Source organism: Phodopus roborovskii, unplaced genomic scaffold (genome assembly GCF_943737965.1).
Source record: "Phodopus roborovskii unplaced genomic scaffold, PHOROB, whole genome shotgun sequence".
NCBI classification, from domain to species: domain Eukaryota; kingdom Metazoa; phylum Chordata; class Mammalia; order Rodentia; family Cricetidae; genus Phodopus; species Phodopus roborovskii.
In genome coordinates this window covers 30,134-51,428 of record NW_026126625.1, presented here as the reverse complement: position 1 = coordinate 51,428, position 21,295 = coordinate 30,134, and the positions used below count along the sequence as shown (strand labels likewise).

At 45.6% G+C, this 21,295-nt stretch overlaps 1 pseudogene; it reads left to right on the top strand.

Moving 5' to 3' along the window:
• LOC127238070 (alpha-2,8-sialyltransferase 8B-like) overlaps positions 1 to 21,295 on the top strand; it is a 73,428-nt pseudogene that overhangs the window by 31,828 nt on the left and 20,305 nt on the right.

The window sequence follows — 21,295 nt, the reverse complement described above, 5'->3', positions numbered from 1 at the left end:
CAGAGGAGGGAGATGTTGGTCTAAGGGCACAAAGATAAGTTAGGCAATTTTGAAGCTCCGTTTTGTAGCCCAGCTACTACCAGTTAACACCATATGTAGTCAAATGCAATGCATTATGCCTATAGCCCCAGCTATTCAGGAGGCTGATGCAGAAGGATCACAAATCCAAGTCCACCAGGGCAGCATGGCAATACTTTGCTCAAATAATATAACAACAGTAGTAATGTATACTTGAAAATTGCTATCAGATTGGTATTCTATGTTCTTATCATAAAAAGACAACTATAAGAGGTAATAGATATGTGGATTTATCTTAATCATTCCACAATGAACACATATCTCAAGGCATCACAATAGACATGATGGACACACACAGCCTTCAGTAATTGTGGGTAATTGACTGTAGAACTCTCCCACAGATACCAAATTCCACAAGTGCTTGAGTCCTTTATATAAAGTGGTGCAGTATTTGCCTGTGATCTATGCACATCCTTCCATATACTTTGAGTTCATTACTGCTAATTTCTAATATACGTGTAATGGTGTACTATTTGGGTACCAACAAGAAAAATATCTGTTCAGCTTCACTAAACACACACACAAAAAAAATTTCTGTTGTTTTACTAGACAGGGTTTCTCTGTGTAAGAGTCCTGATTGTTCTGGAACTCACTCTGTAGACCAAGCTGGTCTCAAACTCAGAGATCCACTGGCCCCTGCCTCCAGAGTAGAGAGTTTAAAGGCATGTGCCACCATTGCCCACATAAAATTTTTAAAGCATATTCTTATCCTAAATCGGTTGAACCCACAGATGTAGAAGCCATGAACACAACGTGTGTTTATATATATTTGCGTGTGTGTGTGTGTGTGTGTGTGTGTGAGAGAGAGAGAGAGAGAGAGAGAGAGAGAGAGAGTGAGTGAGAAAGAGAGAAAGAGAGAGAATCTTGTGGTGTCCCTGAAACACTGTACTTTGTGAGGGCAGGAACTGTATGTGTTCAGCTTTTCCAACAACCCAGCTATTACATCATGCAAAATTTTTGTTGAATGGTTTTTTTAGATTTTTAAATGTTAAATTAGATGCAGCATCCTCCTCACCTGAAGCCCTTGTAAGTTTGATGGAAGCCTCTCCTCCCCCCACCCATGAACTGGGTTTGCCTTTTGAATAAACAGTATTTTAGATTGTGATGAAGGCAGAGCATTCTCCTGAATCTGTTATCTCATCTTACCCTTCACATATACTCCTGGGCTCCCACCAAACACTTCATGAATACACCGCCGTTTTTTAACCCATTTCTTACATTTCTTTAACTTTGTATTTATATGTTGGTACTTTCATATATGGATGCAATATATTCAGATCATGCCCAGCCACACTCTGCTCCCTGTTCCAACTCCTGGTGGACCCCGCCTGCCACACATCCTCCCAACTTCATGTTTGCTTTCTCTTCTAAGTATTTTCCTCTTTTATCTGGTCTTTTCTAGAAGGAGATGCAAGTATCCCCGCTATTCTCCGTGGAGATGTGGGATGATTTGAGGAATTCTTCTGATAAATATTTCCTCATGATGGTTTCGTGTGTTTTGTAATTAAGTACATGGCCCTGTTTCCTGGATGGTCTTGTTTAGGACAAAGGTGCATTTTTAAAGATGGGTCATTTTAAAGTTTAAATAAATGATAGTAGTCATAGATGATAAAGGAAATTGGTTATAGAGATTTAAGAATACTGGTTTGGGGAACGTTAGCATGCTGGCTAATGTTTTGCCAACTTAATACAAACTAGAGTTATCAGGAAGAGGGAACACTGATAGAGAAGACCTTCTATCAGGTTGACCTGTGGGAAAGGTTGTGGTAATTTCTTGATCAATGATTGATGGGAGGGCCCAGGACATTGTGCATAGTGCTACCTCTGGAAAGGTAGGTGGTCCTGGGTTACATAAGAAAGCAGGCTGAGTGAGACACAGAGAGCAAGCCAGGAGACAAGTTCCTCCATGTGTCTGCTTCAGTTCCTGCCTTGACATTCCTCTACTTACCTGAGACCTATAAGAAGAAATAAATCCCTTTTCCCACCTTAGTTGGTTTGGGTCTATGTTTCCTCGCAGCATCAAACTAGGATAACCATTTAAACCCATTTGAAGTTCGTTTTACTATCCACAGTAAGGTGTTCAAGTTATTTCTTCCAAGATTGTTAGCCAACCATTCTAAACCATTTACTTAATTACCCTTTGATAATGCTTTTAAAAATCATTTATTAATTCTTACACATGCAGTATTTCTAGACAATCTCTTTTGTCTCGTTAACCTTTTGTTAGTCTTGTACTACTGCATTTTAAAATACCATGTCTGACTTACTACCTGGCCCAACAGCTCTTCCCTCCCTATGAGAAGAGCAGCTTTGACGACTGGGAACTGAATGAGGGATGTGAATGGACAGTTATAGATGGGAATACCACAGCAAATGAAACTCTTGGGGTCAACCAGACTGTGGATCAGAACTGCGACCTGTGAGATGTTACGAGAATCCCCGTCGGAAGGTCAAGAGCTCTGCCTTCCAAGGAAAATGGAAAGACAATAAACCTAATTAATTAATTAAATACTAGGCATTAAATGAGAATAAGTTCAGTGTTACTTTGTGTCATGAAGAACTAGGCTTGGAGGGGTAAAACTTGATGGTGGGAAAATCTTAAAGGCCCTCGTGCCTCCTACAATTATCTGGCCATGGAATAGGATTATTGGCTGTCAATAAGTAATGCTGAAACTGCATATCAACAGATCAGAAAAATACATACATACATAATACATACATGCATATATATATATGCACATACAATAATATCTGTAGAAACCCAGTGTGCTGCTTTGCTATAACTTCTTCACAAAGAACTCTCATTTAATGACAGTTTCCCCCAAATATATAGCTTCCCTGGGGATACCTGTTTCTTTGCTGTACGCTAACCCCTGCTCTAAAGGGCTCAGTAGAACTTTAAAATACAAGTAAAACTCAAAATGCCTTCTTAATTGCATAGCCTATAAATCAAGGAAGAAACTTAATGAGTAAAAATATTTAGTCTCCTGTATGACTTTTTTTCCAGCACAGGCACATAGTGGGGAGCCAAGAGCATGCACTTGTGCTTTCCTGGGTAAATACAGTAACAAAGCAGGATGACGCTGTGTGGTCAGACAATGGGATCTGACAACTGAATAGGAAATGGACTAAAGTCCGGAGCTTTTCAAGAGCCTGTTCTCCAGGACAAAGGATCCCTTTCATTTCCCACTTGCCTCCTGTCTCCTCCATACTACACAGTAACACTATTAATGTTATGCATCATGCCACTAAAAAGTAAACTGTCACCACATTTGCTTAGGGGCACTGCTGAGTTAGTTCATCTTGATGCCTCTGTTGAATTTCTGGTGTCTTCAGTTTAGGGTGACTGTGATAAACAACATCTCACTACCCATGAATGAAAGGAAGAGATGAGAGTGAGTGATGCTAAGTTATACTGGTGCAAATGCCCCATTGTGCTGAATTGTGCCATCGTGTGGATTAGTAAAGAGTCTTTCCAGAGTGGTCTATTAGCAGTCTAAAATGGGTGTCTCAACTTGAAGTGTTCAACTGGGAGATGGATGGGAGGATCTGAAAGACACAAATTTTCGTAAAATTCCTGGGCTGTGCCTAAGACCAAGACAAGGCCCATTATGGAAAGCACAGAGTCAAACATTGTCATCTTCCTGTGGTTCCCCCAGGTGAGCTCTAGGGTCTCCTGGTGATTGAAGAGGACTTTGCAAAGAAGAGCTGCATTGATAAATAATGCATTTCCTTTGTCTTGCAGGAATTCTGGAGGCAGAGGTACAATCAGATCAGCTGTGAACAGCTTACATAGCAAATCTAATAGGTTTGTAAATTAGATTTTGTGTTCATTTGTTTTTGCTGTAAGGCAGCTATTAATCTGCCTCTCCTCTTTGCTGGGTGGTGCTCTTCTTACTTAGCAAATAGATCTGTTTCATTTCACTTTGGTTTTACATTTCCTTAATCACTTTTGAGGGGAGCTGTCAGTGGGAGATCACATGAAATGGTCCATGGGGCTAGGGAGGCTGCAGAGATGGAAAACACAGGTGGGTAAAAGTTACCTTCTGGAAAAGAGTCCACCCACTTTGTAGAGCTTGAACCACCACCAACTTTCTTGTAACCTGCATTTTTGCTGAGCAGTGGAGCCCCTGAAGCAAGCCAGGACTTTAATCCAATTTCATTGTAGTTGATGGCTGGTCTGGAAGGTTGAGATGGGGATAAAACATTCAAGAACTTTGCTGAGACATCTTGTAGAAAGTCAACTAAATAATGTGAACTCTAATTATTGGATGTGCACTCTAAATTCTGGAAGTGCACTCTTACATTGTGTGACTGAAAGCCTTTGGGACAGCAGAGAGATGGGTGCAGGGAATAGTGCAAATGCTTTGCAAGGCAACAAACCCAGATGCACTGCAGAGACCTCATGCTTCTTTTTCTCCATTCTCCATTAAAAGATGAGTACACAAAAGCTCGCTCCTCTGTCTCAAAGTCCAAGCTTAAGGAGCAAGGAGACAAGTACCAAGACCCTTGATATGAACCAAGGCTACTGTTCAAATTGAAGTTCTTGTTTTACCTCCTCAGTGTCCTATTTTGGTACTGTTGGGAATGAAAGGTCCACAACATCCAGAAACCACCACATTCAGTTTTGTTATTTACTCTTCCATTTTTCTATTTAGGTCTTTTGACCAGACCTGACCTGTAAAGTATGTCTGTTCTGACCTTGCATAACTGGCTTGAAAAACTGTCCCCTCTTGTCCTTGACATCATCGCCTCTACAGCTCTAGTGACCTCAACCATATGGCACTTCAAAGGAAACTTATCTTTTGCCTAAAATGCAAATACAGCAGAAATAAAAGTCACATGCCCTATACTTCTCTCTGTTCTTCTATGAAAAAATGCCCCCTTTTGGAGAAAGGTGACCCTATCCCCAAGGCCCAGGTTTCCATGGTAACATGAGGAGGCACTGCCAGATTGAGTCTAAGAACTGAGCAGAGTCTTGGGAACCAAGCAGCCCTGGATTCAACCCTGAGTTTTCTAGGTAGGGCTTTGGGCAAGTACATTCTTAGTCTTAGTAACCCATTCAATTACAGTGATAAAGCAGCAACTTTGAACTGCTGGCAATAATACGGCTCTATATAGCCTACTTTCTGAGATGATCAAGATAGTCAGTGGATGCTTCCTGCTGTCACTGGATGTACTGATAGCATCAGAGGTTGGTAACTGTGGGCAAAGTTCAAGAGTTGAAAGGTGATGCAACTCAATCCAAAAATGTACCTGTAGTGTTTGGAAGGTCCTGGGACCTGAAGAGCACATTAACAGAAGAGAACGAATCTCCCTTGGTAGTCTAGCTGGGTTTGGATAGCACAGAACGTATAAAACATGTAAACAGAGGCTGTCCCCTTTATTGTATCGACATGAAGGCAAAGGCCAGACACCTGAAGGGCTTCCCATGCCTCCCTAGCCAGATAGTCACAGAGCCAAGATTGAAGTTCAGCACCAAGGTTGTCTATGCAAGATCTCCCTGATAGCTAGGAACTAGGGTCAGAGTGACACATTACCATTATCAGCGCCTGAATCCTTCACTTACTTCTTTTACCATCTTGTGCCTAGGAGAATCCGAGAGACCCATCTAGAGATTTCTGAGCAGGTTCCCACTACATGCCTCCATGAGTCCATAGGCTCTGCAGATGTTTTCTTCCTGAGTGTGCCTGATGCCATGCAAAATGCCCAGTTTCTGGGGAGCATCACCAGGGACCAAATCTACCTAAAACTACAAGATGCCAGCCACAATGCTTTTAGGAAAACCATACCAGTAAAATAATTCCATCCCTCACCCCTACTAATGTAAGTTGCTGTGAATATTGGAGGTCTTGGGGTGTGACTGCTGTACTCATGGTCCTGAGTTTACTGCCCTTACCTCTAGCCACACATAAGTAGGCAGTAAGTACCAGGTCTGGGAAGATAGCTCAGTGGAGAAAGTGTGTGCTGCACAAGCATGAGGAGATGTGTTCAATCTGAAGAACCCACATTACACAACAACCAAATTACAGCCAGTTACAGAGGTAACTGAAATCCTAGTCCTTGGAAGGCAGGTCTCTGGAATGGCTGGCTAGACAGTTCAGATGAACTGGGTTCAGTGAGAGACACTGTCTCAAAAAGTAAGATAGGGAATAATTGAGGAAGATACCTGGCATCCTTCTTTCACACACACACACACACACACACACACACACACACACACACACACACACACCAGAAAGGATGTGGTCATACCAGCCTACTGAAACCTTGGGAAGAAACACAACAATCTTTTAAGAACTCTGGAACCTCAGAGCTTGGTGTGTTCCTCTTTAGATCCCTTCTTCCTGTGAATATCTAGACTACGGCTTAGAGGGCTAAGGTGATTTGCCCACAGATGGCCAGTTTGTGAAATAACTCTATGACATATCCTACTTCCTTCCATGAAACTATAAAAATTCCAAAGTTTGGGCTTTCTGTTTTCTCATATAAGATCCCTTAAGCCCAAGTGATAGATAAAGTACATTAATGCACTCTGAACGCTTTCATGGTCTGTCCTCTGCAAAGCTACAAGACAAGTGCTGAGAGCCAGAGGAGTAAGGAATGTGGAGGGATGGAGGTGAGCAGACGGGGCAAAATTACCATACAGTGTAAACCCCTAAAAAGAATTACTTCTCTGCCTACATAAAGCAAAACAGAGTATTCAGTTCAGGCTTTGCTATCGGGATCTCAACTTTTTGAACTTGACTGTTCCAAGATAAATGTAGATGACAGAGTTGTTTGGTTTGAACTCTCAAAAGCTCTAGAATTCAGCATTGCAAACCCACTTATTCTAACCGGGAGAATGTGCTGCCAGCTAGACAAAAGGAACTTGGGACGTGACCCATATGTATCTGTGTGTGTTGGCAGGAAGCAGGCTGGCTTCTAGACTGCCTTCAAAGCTATCAGTGAAGCCTTGTTTCTTAGAAACCTCCTAGCATAGATTTCAAGTAAGTACCTGAGTTCAAAAGTCCTCCCATGCCTGCTGCCCCTGAGTTGGACAGGAAGATGGTTTATATCCAGCATAGTGATCTGCCTCAGGAATACAAAACCAGACAGCTCCTTCCTCCATGTCAGGGTTCTCAGAACCAACTTCAATGTCAAATTCAACAAGTGGTTATTTATTGGAAACCTGCTATGCTAAACCATTATGAAATGGAAACATGAGTGAGCAAAATCCCACACTTAAAGTCTGGTAAGACAACCAGATACAAGACTAACAACTCAATCATAGATGGGTATTTTTTTCTATGAGCAAGGAAAAGGGATGGGGTGAAGGGCCAATGAGATAGCACAGTAATCAAAGGGACACTCCACAGAGACTGACAATCTGAGTTCAATCCCAGAACCCACATGATAGAAAAAAAGAACGGACACCCCCCCCACACACACACACACACGGTGGGGGAGGGGAGGGAAGGAAGGAGAGAGAGAGAAATGTAATTTGAAAATGTTTTAAAAAGAAGACAGTGATAGGAATTGAGGGGAGGAAGGGGAAGCCACAGGCTACAAGGACATTGTCCTGTGTGGGATTTAGCTATCTCTTTAAGTTTGTGGGCCATCATGTGATAGTCTGCACTGTACCCTTGTGAGCTTCCTTCTCTGTAGCTTAGAAGGGAAACTGTGCTTTCCTGGCAGAGACTGCCAGTTCCCCTGGAAGCTCAGAGATGGGAGGAGGGAAGCATACTTGCAGGGCCCCACTACCTGCTTCCAAGAACCAATGTCCACAGGCTATTCCTGAGAGAGAGAGTTCATGCATTCTAGAAGATAAATAGACTTCCCTTCTCAGGTAATAACAGCAATTTTGCTCTTGTGAAGTTTACATTCAAGCCTGTGCAAAAACAAAACCATTAGACTTGTCATGGGCAGACTCACAGATCCTGTCTACCTTCATGTTTTTTCTCCCCCGTCCAGAGCTGAGGTTGTAATAAATGGCTCTTCGCTGCCAGCTGTCGTTGACAGAAGTCATGAAAGCATTAAGCACAGCATCCAGCCAGCTTCATCCAGATGGAGACACAACCAGACACTCTCTCTGAGAATCAGGTACTGGTCATTACCCATAGGGCAAGAGAGAGGCTGGCCTGGCTCTCTTTACCATGAGCCACCAAATGGCTACTCTCAATCATCTAAAGAAGTCAGGATACAAATAAATGTTTCCCTCCTGAGGAAACAGGTTTCATCTATTACATGCTCAATTAAAAAAATCAAAACCTGGGACAAGTCCAGGCACCTGACCCATGTGGATATACAGCCATTTGGGCAAGTGACCAACCCCCCTAGGGTCCTCAGGTTCAACTCCAGGAGCTGTGCTTCTTCTGGGCATTGCAAGTCACAGGTTTCTTTCTCTAGCATAAAGAGTTGTCTCTTGTTTACCTTTACCTGGTACTTATGCCTCCATTCTGTGACAGTCCTTCACCTTGTCTACCACCTCCCAAGGCAACTGTAGAATGAAAGGCTGTCTCCCTACTGCCACTCACATGAAAATACAGAACTATAAACTGAGAGACACAGAACTGTCCAGACATCTGGTCGACCACCAAGAGAATGTCTAAATCAGAGGAAAGTTTTTGTTCTGGCCTTGGTACCCTCATACAGCAGTCATTCTTGGGTGGTGGACATGGAGGGAAGTTACAACTTTGGCACTTGGGACTTTGGGCTCAGATGCAGTCATGACTAACACATCAACGGCTGGATGTTCATACCAGATGGTACTATGTTTGCAAATAGGTGTAGCTAAGGAGATTGTACTGAAGGGACTCATTCATTTTCTAAGTTGTCCAAGAGGGCTACCAGAAAAGGCTGGCTTACAACAATATGTTTTGAGGGATAAGCAGGAGTTTATCAGGTGTGCCATGCTGCATCCTGCACACACATGGTCTGAATGGTCTTTGTGACCAGGGCTGAAAGAGTATTGAACTGAAGATGGGAATGGGGGGATGGGAGTAAGGCACCCAGGACCATGTAAGGAAAGGCTTACTTCCCCAGGCTATCAGCATGGTGAAGGTAAAGAGCCACATAGAATATAGCACAAAGCAGGATGTTACCCCCTCCAGTGGCTCTACCCCTTAGCTCAGATGCTTCATGGGGGTGTGGAACTAAAACTGTTGACATCTGGGAGCCTGGTGCCTGAGAGGCCACCTGAAAGAGCTGCTACCAGGCCCTCTCAGTGCCTCTTCTGGGGCCACCTAAGTGAGACCCACCCTTGTTGCACTGCCCCAACAGCCATGCTCTTTCCTCTGGAGCACAATGGAACTGACAAGACTGCTACACAGCAATCACCCCTATCAACCTGTGGCTGAAGGCATAACAGTTATTATTCTCTTCCAGATGGTTCTAGAAGCCAGCGTTCTGGGTGCTGTCTCAGCAGCTCCAGGAGAACCCATCTTATAGATTCTGCAGGGTTCTGGCAGCCCCAGGTGTCCGCGTGGCTGTATCACCCTGACATCCATCTATTCTGACCCCTTGTCTGAGTTGGTGTAACATCATCCTCCATCTCTCACAGGACACTGTCACTGGATTTACAGCTCACGGGGAACTCAAGATGATCTCATCTCAAGATCCTTAATCACAACTGCCAGGACACTGTTTCTAAGTAAAATCACATTCACAGGTTCCAGGGATTCAGAGTTGGCCATATATTTTGGGTGGCCACCATATTCCATGTTTCCTGCTACAGCACCTGACAGTAAAATTCTACCCAGCCATTTCAGCTCCTTCTGGCCCTTTTCTGTAGGAACTCAGAAGGTGGGGAGTGGAGAGACATACACATGCATGCACACATGTGCACACACACACACACACACACACACACACACACACACACACACGGGTATGCGGACACAGACACATATATCCTATTTGTGTAGAAGAAGATACCATGGCTGCTATAAGGAGCCTGTAGACACCAGCCACTGTAGAAGGAACAATAATATGCCTCCACCCAGAGGGAAAAGGAATTTCCCTCCTCTCAATTAGTTACCAAAATTATTCACAATAAAAGATTCTATGAGTGATTTGGAATGATATTTAATAATTGATTGTAATTTCTCATAATTAGTTAGAAATTAATTCCCTCACAGAGGTATTTATTTATGAGCTTTCTGGGGGCTCTCTTTGCTTTTAAATACTTTGGGGTAAGTAATTGCAAGGGATATTAGCAATTTCCAAAGTATATTAGCGTGTCAAGTTGTATAATCTTTAGTGAAGTGGAGTAAATAAAACGCTTTTGTTTCCTGCTAAGAAGTAAGAAGTGCTCAGCCAAGGTGGCTTCTCCTTGCACAATAACTAGAGACTGCAACCACTAATTTACAGTGGCTAGTGGATGGAGTGTGACATACTCAAGGGATGCTGGCTACCCTGTGGCTGTCTCAGAACACTCTAAACCCAGATGTATGTCAATCACCTGACCCAGGCCCCCAGAGAATAAGGTTTCCTCAGGTATCAGCCACAGCTTCTAGATTCTTCCTAGTTTCCCCTGTTTCCAAGTATACGCAGGCTCATGGCTCAGTGTGACCCTAGACACATCCAGGAAGAGTTACACATTTGCAAACCACATGAGCATTCTGCGGGTGGGAGAAGACAAGCTTCCCTGGGTTGGTTCTCAATGGTGGCTTGCTGCAAGCTATACAATTAGATCAGCTGACCTGAGTACCCAGCTCCTTCCTCTGCATGACCACAATCACCACCATGTCTTAAAAAAATGATAACTTAGTCATTTCATGGGTTTGTCTGTCTGTCATCTATGGGTGCATGTGCATACGTAGGCTTGTGCATGTGGAGGGCAGTGGTCAACCTCTGGCAAACGTTCCTCACGAGCTGTCCACATTGGTTTTTGAGACAGTCTCTCATTAGCCTGGAACCTGCTGAGTAGGCTAGACTGCCTAGCAATTGATCCCTGGGGATCTGTGTGTCTTCCCTCTCCAGCACCATAATGACAGGCACCTGACACTGTGCCTGGCTTAAAAATGTGGGTTCCTAAGATGAGACTTGAGCCCTCAAGCTTGCATAACAAGCACTTCACCAACTTAACTCTCTCTCTAGCCCCTTAAGCAGTTCTTTTAAAAATTTAATTAAAATATAATTGCATCGTTTTCCCCTTCCCCTTTTTCCCTCATGTATCTGCCACTATTTCATGCTCATGGCATTGTTGTGTGTGTGTGTGTGTGTGTGTGTGTGTGTGTGTGTGTGTGTGTGTGTGTGTGTCTATATGTGTATGTATATATTCCTAAATATATAAACACAACCTGCTCAGCCTGAATGTTATGTACATTGTGTGTATGATTTCAGGGCTGACCACTGGGTATTGGATAACCAGTTGGGCACTTTCAGCACTCCTTAAGTGTTTGTAGTTGAGAGTTCTCCCTTCCCTATTAGCATGCTTATGGGTGTCATTCTTGTTCAAGTCCTCATGTTCTATAAGTAGAGCTCCAAGCTTATGCTCAGGCTACTAGGGACAGGATGTGTATGGTCTGCTGGTGATTTCATGAAGAACCTATTCCAGTGTCTTCCATCCTTTCCCTGTGTTGTTCTGGAACTTGCCCTCTAAATCTAACTTACCCTGGAACCTAGAGAACTGTATTTTGATCACTTTGTTCTGAACAGACCCAGACGAACTGGTCTCTGTAGGACCAAGAAGATGTCATGATTCACAAACCCTGCTAGACAACAACTAAAGGAATAAGATGCAGTCCACAAAATGGACCAGTGCACAGGCCAGGAGGCCACACTCACAGGATCTTACAGGTGGAAGTAGTAGTTTCCCATCACAGTCCCACAGACCCATTTAAACCACGCCAGCCCACCCCTGTGGTCACCATACCTGAAGAAGCCTTCCTGGAAAAGCAGAGGCCAGTGGGGAATCAGGGTACACATTGTTCTGACTCCTCTTTTTAGATATCCCGGTTAGAGGATAGTTCTCCTAAGACTGGCAGTTTAATCCAGGGAGAGCGAAAGGGCTGGGTTTGCCAAGTACTGATGGATTCCTGACATTGGCACACCAACCTTCCATCTAGGGCCATCTGTAAAGTCACAGAGCATCCTTGAGGGCATCTGAGCTCTGGGTGTGCTCACCTGTTTGCTGAGTGGTATGTCCTTGCAGGGTGACATGGACTAGAACATCTAAGCCAGTAAAGAACATTTAGCAACATGGAGACTTCCTTTTTTGGTTTTCACAGGAAGCAGATTTTAAAGTTCTTGGATGCAGAGAAGGATATTTCTGTCCTTAAGGGGACCCTGAAGCCTGGAGACATTATTCATTATATCTTCGATCGAGACAGCACAATGAACGTGTCCCAGAACCTCTATGAACTCCTCCCCAGAACCTCACCCCTTGAAGAATAAGCATTTCCAGACTTGTGCTATCGTGGGCAACTCGGGAGTCTTACTGAACAGTGGCTGTGGGCAGGAGATTGATACCCACAGCTTTGTCATAAGGTAACCTAACACCCCACAGCAAGGGTTTGGGCCCTAAGTGGCAGGTATATTGAAGTGACTAAAACAAGGCACATGAGTTGGGTGTGTCCTGTTCTCAACCTTCATTGCGTGTCATAATTGCTATGGGGGAAACATTGGTTATTTGTCTCATTGCTGTACCCAAACATCTGACAAGAGCAACTTAAAGGAGGGTTTGTTTACGCACATGGTCTGAGGGTCCATCACAAAAGAGAAGGCGTGGGAGGAAGAGTATGAGGCAGCTGGTGAGATTGCATCTGCAGTTAAGAAAAAGAGCTAAATGTTTTGGCTCATCTCTTTTTCCTCCCCATCCTTATTCCACTTGGAAACCCAGCCCATTGGAGGGGCAGGGCTTCCCTTCTTCAGTCAAACCTCTCTGGAAATTTCCTCAAAGGCATATCCAAATAGTGTCACCCAAGGGGATTGACAATGAAGATTATGTCACAATGACAAGAAGATTGGTGTCACAGGGACCCTTATCTCCAATCAGAATGTACATCTAATCAGTTAAGTCACCTTGGGGACAGGACAGGGGCATTGTGTGACCCAGACAGCTCATGTGATTCTGAATTATATCTAAGGTTAGGAATCACAGGGAAAGATTGTAGTGATAGGCAGACTGGCCCTTAGCATGTTTTGTAAATAAAACTTTATTATAACACAGTCACTCAGGCCCACCCTCACACTGTTATTAGCTTTCTGGGCAAAGCTGGGATATTTTTGCTAAAGCATACAGCCTGCAAAGCTAGAAATATTTATTGTCTGGTCCCTTACAGAAAGAGCCTGTTCTCTGAACACTAGACAGAGCCTGCTACAAAAGGGATAAAGAAAATCTAGATGGGTAGTTCCTGTGCCAGGACTGTAAAAGTCTTGTCAGTATTCCGGAAGGTGGTATGCCACCTGTAACGTTAGTATCCTGGAGTCAAAATCTAGCAATACAAAAAAACTCAATGGTCATTTTCTCTGATATCAGTTCTTATTTCACCATCACTGGGGACATTGGGACAGTTACCCATGGCCCTGATACCTGACCCTCAAGCCATACAAACTTAGAAACAAGGCATTGCTGTCTCCTGAACAAAAGTAGGACACAGAGTGCTTCGAGTTTCATCCCAAAGCACTCCCAGCCCTGGCAGAAGAAATGTGTGTCATGTCTCACATTTCTGTTAGGACTGCCTTGTGCAAAGAGAATCTCAGTCTAGGGCTTTGGGAGCATCACCACCAGAGAGTTCCCTGAACCTGAGGTCAAGGAAAGAAACGAGTATAATTACTCCTGCATCACCTGAGATTGGAGGTGCTACAACAGCCTGGGTACCAGTTACTTCCTCTTCATTCCCCCTTGACCAGGTTTCTCTGTGACTGGCAGAGCCAATAGCTCTGTTCTTACATTTCCAAGCCCTCCGGTCTAAAGAGAGGGTCTGGGTAGGAAAAAGAAAGGGAAATGTGTGGGAACTTGTCTGATTGGAAGCCAGGGGGGCAAAGCTCCTCCTTGGGTCAGCTCACCTCCAGAGTGTAGGCTTCAGTGAGGAAGTTTCTCTGACCTAGTATAACCCTTGCAAGACTTGCAGGAGTTATGAGTTATGGGTTTCAACAGTCAGCTTCCCATGCCACACTAAGCCCCCACACTAAGATTCACCCTGAATATGCCTGACATTATCCTATGAGCCAGGGTCACCCCATAGTTTCCAGTGTGGGTTCTGAAACTCAGTCCTGACTCTAATGGTCTTTTGTCATGTGACTTGAAGTAGATCACTCCTCTTTCCTGGACTTTGGTTTCATCTGTAAAATGTTTGGGTTGCGTTGGCTGATTCTAAGGGCCTCCCATGAAGGCTTTCCCGATGCTAACCCAGATTTCTCCACACTTTAATGTGGATACATCTTTACTGGCTTATTGAAATACAGAGGCAGCAGATATGAAGTGAGCCTGAGACTCTGGATTTCCCACAAGACCACAAGGGAGGTGTGATGCCAGATGCACTTAGAGAAGCTAGGCTACAGTCTATCCCACTGACTCCTGTATCCACTCACACATACAATCAAAAGAACGTGATGTCACGCATGTTAGGTGAAATGACATGTGTGAGCATGCCCTGTGCCCCCCACATGATGGTACACTGAGTATCCATTCTCTATAAACCCTGCATCTCCACTGAACTGCCTCACCCACGGACATGGAGCTCCTGAAACAACAGTAGTTTTTGTGTCTGTGTCTTGATCTCCAGGCAAAGACGGTGTGCCTAGCACACAGGAGGACCCCACAGGGCTGAACTCTGATATCAAACACTGACAAATGGATGCCTGCCACCATCTGTCAAAGTCTTCAAAATTAGTTTTCCTTATGTATGTTTCTGCCCCCCTCCATGTAAGAGACACTCAGGTCTCTGCCACCCCCTCAGAAAACTACTGGGGAACAGGACCCCCCAAGAGTACTAGTAGGTCACAGCACACACAGAACACAATGAGTTTGCAACGTACAGCACCTCCCACAATGAAGAGCAGACCACAATGGGAAGGATGAGGAAAGAAGTTCAGGAGGCTCTATTAAGCAGATGCTGGTTGCACACTGGCTTCTGGGAACCAAGATGGATGGGACACATAGGCCTGAGAGGGTAACATAAGACTGCAACACCAGCTTCATTCTTCTGAACAACACACACACACACACACACACACACACACACACACACGGGTAAATCACCATCAGCATAGTCCCTTAGCATGATATGAATAGCATGTTCATGGCATTTGGTGTTAGCCTGTGCACATCTCCTGGTGTATTTAACTCTCACCACTCTCCTTTATAGTGAGGAAACTGAGGAATGGATGGCCAAGATCCAGGTGACTAGCTACAACCAGGGTTAGGCTGAGGAGCTGGCAGTCTGGCTTCTGAGCCACAACTGCCCCTCATCCCAAGGACTACTTACTCTTCCTATACCTGTGGATACAGTTATTTCTGGAAGGGGCCAGCTCCCTTCCTGCCAGATGCCAGGCCTATAGGCAATGCAGCTCCTTCCCCCTAGAATTTTCTGTGAGTAAGAGAGCCTGGATCCACCAGAACCAATGTCAGAAAGGACTGCCCCACGCCAGAAAAAAATTCATGTATTCTATGTCAGTGGGAAGGAACATGTTCAGAGTCTACACATGGCTCAGCTATTTGCCCCACCCCATCACACACACACACACACACACACACACACACACACACACACACACACACACACGCCTAGCAGGAATGTCCTCTCTAAGACATATCACTGGGCAAGCTTGAGCCCCACAGACCCCATTCCCACCCTGTCCCCATGCAGGTATGAAGCCCCTGCTGTGAGTGGGCCTACCCTCAAGGGCACAAACACCCTGATGTCCCTTCTGGTGGAGGCCTTTCAGATGCACCTGATAGCAATCAGTCAGTATGTCCCGCCCCCATCACCTGACTAGAACTCAAATCTGCAGGACACCTGCTAAACCTTCTTTGCCCCACTATGGTTACTGGTGGTCTTCAGTGAGCCTGACAGGGTCAAATGCTCCTAGCTCTGTTCTCAGGGCTGGGAAGTCAATCCACAAGCAGTCAATGCTCAGGAAAGTTTTGGAAGTTTGGCTCAGCTGGCCTCAGAGTAAGAGGGAGACATGGATGGCCCCAGACAGGCCACTGTGCATCAAGTCGCCTCCCACTCTCTGTGGCCTGGAGCAGGGCCATCTGAAGAGATTCCCCCTGCATTCCTCCTCCCAATAATGTTTAGCCACAGTCAAGATTGCAAAGCCGGGGCATGGGATGGAGACATGAGGTATACGGGAAGACTCTGAAGAGTTCATGAGCTTCTGAATCCTTCCTGAACCAGGGAATTTGGGCAAGTCAGTTGGAGACTGAGGACTTCCTTTGTCTCTAAAACTGGATCATGAATTCAGGTTCACAGTAAAAAAATAAGCTGACCTGTGGGAAAAAATATGAGCCAAGTGGCCAGTGTAGCCCAGGGCTCAGTGATGCCAGTATGCTACTCACTTAACTGACTTTCCCAGACAACGAAGAAGAAAAATTGTTGCTTTAAGGCAGGGGCAGACGGTGTCTGTGTTACACTATGAAGTGATGGCACCTGGCCCCTCACTTACATGTAGTCAGCCTCTATACTGTACATACTTGCTCTGAGCTCTCCATTTATTCCCATTGATCTGAACATTTTTCTTACCATCCAGTTTTCCAGGGAAGGCAGTACTTCCTGGCTGCAGACTTAGTCCCAGGGGCCCTCAGACACTATAACCATTGAGGGAGGGACCCAAGGCAGTCCTTCAATAGACAGGCAGGCTGATGGGTTCAGCAAGAGAAAACAGTGAACAGGTCTGCCCATTTCCTCTTTCCCTCAAGACCCTTCCAATCGCTCCCTCCTGTCTTCAGAGCCGAGTCTTTGCATGTCCAACCTCTGATATCTCATCTGGCTTCACCCTGTTCCAGGTCTCATCTATGTAATACCCATTAGTCAGACCAATTCACATACCTCTGCTAAACACCCATGCTGCCTCACAATCGCTGTCCTCAGGCAAATTCCTTTGTCTAAAACTCCCTAGCATGGTGTTTCTTTCATAAGCTGCTAGGAACCCAAGGAGGAAGAGACTTTCAGAAAGTATATATATGCACATGCATATGCATATATACATATAAATTCTTCATGTCTGAGGCATGCTACATCGGGACCGGGAGTCCTGTTTTTAACAAGTCTCTGTGGGATCCTTCTGACGTTACAAACTGGAAACAAGCTTTTCTCCTGTAGCTGTCCACCAGCGCTCTTCTGCTCATGCATCTATGCATTCTTCAGATTTCCCTCCCGGCTCTGACACCTGACAATCATTCACCCCATAGAAAGATGACATCAATTAACACGGGCTACGCTTTCACTACAGTTCAGTAGCATTCTAAGTACCCACTGTTCTTGTGGTCTCCGCCACAAGCCAAAGTCATGGAAGCTCTCTTGGAAAGCACAGAGAGGCTGAGAACGCTACACAGGACCACACAGGTAGAGCATATCATCTGAGTACTGAACCTGGAAGTCCGTCTTCTGAGCCTTCACTCTGAGGGGGTCACCTAATGAGCCAGGCATACCTGCTGAGAGCAACGTCATTGTGGGGCTCCTCTTTTAGAAGCTGGCCTCCAGAGAGTGGCATTTTGTGTTTAAGGATATGACAGGGGCTCAGTAAACATTTGAGGCATGAAGGAAGATATAGGAAATGATACATCTGTGGCGACAAAGAGAAAGAAACAAGAAGCAGAGATAAAGTTCAATGTAAGAAGGACCATCTTCCCTAAGACCATGTTGACTTTTATCCCTCAGGTGCAATCTGGCTCCAGTACAGGAGTATGCTCGGGATGTGGGCCTCAAGACAGACCTAGTGACTATGAACCCCTCTGTCATCCAGCGGGCTTTTGAGGACCTGGTGAACGCCACATGGCGGGAGAAGCTGCTGCAGCGGCTGCATGGCCTCAATGGCAGCATCCTATGGATACCCGCCTTCATGGCGCGGGGTGGCAAAGAGCGTGTGGAGTGGGTCAATGCTCTTATCCTGAAGCACCATGTCAACGTACGCACGGCTTACCCTTCCCTGCGCCTGCTGCACGCAGTCCGAGGGTGAGTGTACCATCATCACTGAGGATTGCCATGTGGCAAACAGGGTGGCCTCTCAGATGCACTTCTGTCTCCACCACCATTAGCTGTGAGGACGGAAGTTTCTGTTACGCCGCCCATCGCTATTTACACCCAAATGAACGCACAGAGGCTCCTATTAATTATAAACTGTTTGGCCGATGGCTCGGGCATCTTATTGGCTAGCTTGCTCTTAATTATTAACCCATTTTGATAAATCTATGTATGTCCATGTAGTCTTGGCTTACCAGACAATGCCAGGGTCTCTTCCTTCCTTGTCAGCTATGTGGCATCTCTGGTGGCTCCTCTTTCCATTCCTCTTCCCAGAAGTCTCCTAGTCTGGTAGGCCCGCCTGTACTTCCTGCCTGGCTACTGACCAATCAGCAGTTATTCATCAACCAATAAGAAAAGCATATATTCACAGCCTACAGAAGGACCTTCCCCCATCATAGCTGATTGCTCTTAGCAAGCTATCTGGCCCTTCTTAACCTCCATCAGCAATGAGAGTGGTTTGCAAATCGGTTTCATCTGGGTGAGCTGCCTACTTCCTGTGCTCTTAAGAAAGTAGTCGAAGGTTGCATTGAGGCTCAATGGAAACAGATGATCTGTTCCTTCCTTAGGAAGGAAGGTGACTGATAAGTCACATACCTGCCATCTCGGGTGGCTGATTTCCACCAGGGACAAATGGCCTTGGCTTCAACATGTCACCTTACGCTCTGTAGACCTTAGCTTCCCCATCAGTAAGCAGATGTGGGAAGGGGAGCATTGCTGGATGTAAAGAGTAAATGGAGTGATGTCTGGACAACAGCTAACACGGGTGTCCTGTTGTTGTCACGTCATCTTTGATTCTTCACTAAGCCCTGGGTCCAGTCCCTAGCACTACACAACCAGGGCGTGGTACCTGAAAGCTCAGGTAGTGGAGGCAGGAAGTTCAAGGTCATCCTCAGCAACATAGTGAGTTCCAGGCCAGCATGAAACCAAACCCTGTCTCAAAAAAAACTAAAATTTTAAAGAAGAAAAAAAAAATCAGTGAAGTCCACACTGATCCAGTTGGACTTTTCAACAGCCCAGCCTAACTGGTAATTCCTAAATTCCTGCTTATTTTGTCCCAACTGTGAAACCATCCACAAGCCCACCCACAAGGGTCTGGGCTAGGAAACTACCTGGGATCACAACAGCCAATAGAGCTTGATGTTGAGCACTCAATCACTTGGTTCCAGTTACCTATTACAGGGCAAGAAATCACCCCAAACCTGAGGCTCCCGAAAAAACAGTAAGAGTGTTCTTCCAAATTGCTGTTAATCAGAAATTCGGTAACAGCTTGGCTGGGTGGTTCTGGGCAAAGGTGTACCACACAGTTACAGTAAGATGTGGCTGGTGATAGGACACTGGGGGCAGATGGCATTGAGTGCACCTCTCTTCACATCATTTTGGGATTAGAGCTTAAGCAAATGGGTGGACTGTGGTACTAGAGGGAGTGTGCAGAAGCCTGGGGGTGGGGCCGGAGCAGCTACTGAGGAACTGAGGACCTTCTTAGGCATAAATCTGACCTGGCTGTAACAAATCTGCCATCACCCACTGATCTACCCAACTACCCACTCAATCAAGGGCCAATCAGAGCCACAGTGGAAGCTCCCCAGGACAGACTCCTCGCCAGCTGAGGCACATGGGGATGCTCTTTGGTGGAGCCTCAGGGTAATAACTGGGAAGCCATCTGAGTCACCCACATAGGACCAGTACTCCTGAAAGTTAAGGTGACCCTAAGACAGTTATAACTCTGACCAAAATTGGTATGTGTTATCTCAGGGAATACACTGGCCCCAAGACAGATCTAAAGAAACAAACTACAAGAGCAACCACTTTTGAGACTGGTGGAACAGAGTGGTCCCTGTTCTGGAGGGACACGAGGCCCCAGAGAAACTCTTCAGTATTTGATCACATCATTCTGTCAGAGTGGGTCAGTCAGAGGAACCTTGCTCCCCAGGACTCAAGCCACAGGCCTTCAAGTCATTTATTCCTGGAAGGAGGGCGTCAGTTGATTTGGAGATCTGAGAAAATAACCGAGGGCAGAGAACTGCCCTTTGGCAACAAGAGCAAAAGTCCTTTGGATGGGGAGCAGGCAGCCACCTGGAAGAAACCTCTGCAGCCAGAGCTATTTTTAGCCATAATTGACTCACTTTCATCTGTCAAAATAGCATTAAGCAGCAGTAATGAGCCCTTTAAACAAACAGGCTGTTGATCCTGGGAAGAAGGCAGCTCTCTTTGCAAGCTCTCCAGGAGGGAATACTGCAGGAGCAACAGGTGGGCTGCCCCACCTCAAGCTTCCAGCTAGGAAAGGAGGTGCCTTGGGATGGATTTTCAAACTTACATAGGCCCCTTGGTCTTGTGGAGTACTTAGTCCAGTGAGAAGCCTGTGTCCTTGGGAAAGGACTTGCCTCCATCTCTGGCCTTACCTGGTGTTGTAACATGGCACAAGAGTTGTTGGTGGGCTGGAGCCAAGAGGGCCCATGTAGGCAGAGCTCACATGGAGAGTTTTATTGGGGATAAGAGAAAGAGGGGAGAGAGAAAGGGAGAACAGAGTAGCCTCATGGGAAGAGAGACCGAGAGGTAGAAAGAGAAACAGAGAGACAGAGGGGGCAGGGGAGCAGGGCCCCACCTTTTAAAGGGGGTGTAGCTATATAAATATGCATAGCTGATGACACACTGTCAGGACCCTGAGCTGGTCAGAGTACTGCCTGAGTACTGGCAAGCACTTCCGGCCAGGTGACAGGGGCAGGCCAGCATAATACCTGAATGCATACATTCTCCCTTTTGTTTGCTACGAAAAGGTGAGGAGTTTGGGTGGCAGGGTTAGGAGAATGAGGGCCCCAAGTTCTCGAGACTGCTGGCTGCTGATCTGGGGGCATCAAAATCTTAGAGGGACTTAAAAAGCCAGGAGTAGGTGGCTTTTTGACTGCTGTCCAGGCTCTGTGAGGCCATATGGTGTCTCTGGGTCTTGGCAAGATGCTTTGTCTAGACAACTCACTGGAGGCAGTCAATTCCCCAATGGTCTGAATAGGATCTTTGCAGCAGTTGAGATGAAAGGCAGGTTTGTTCAGTGG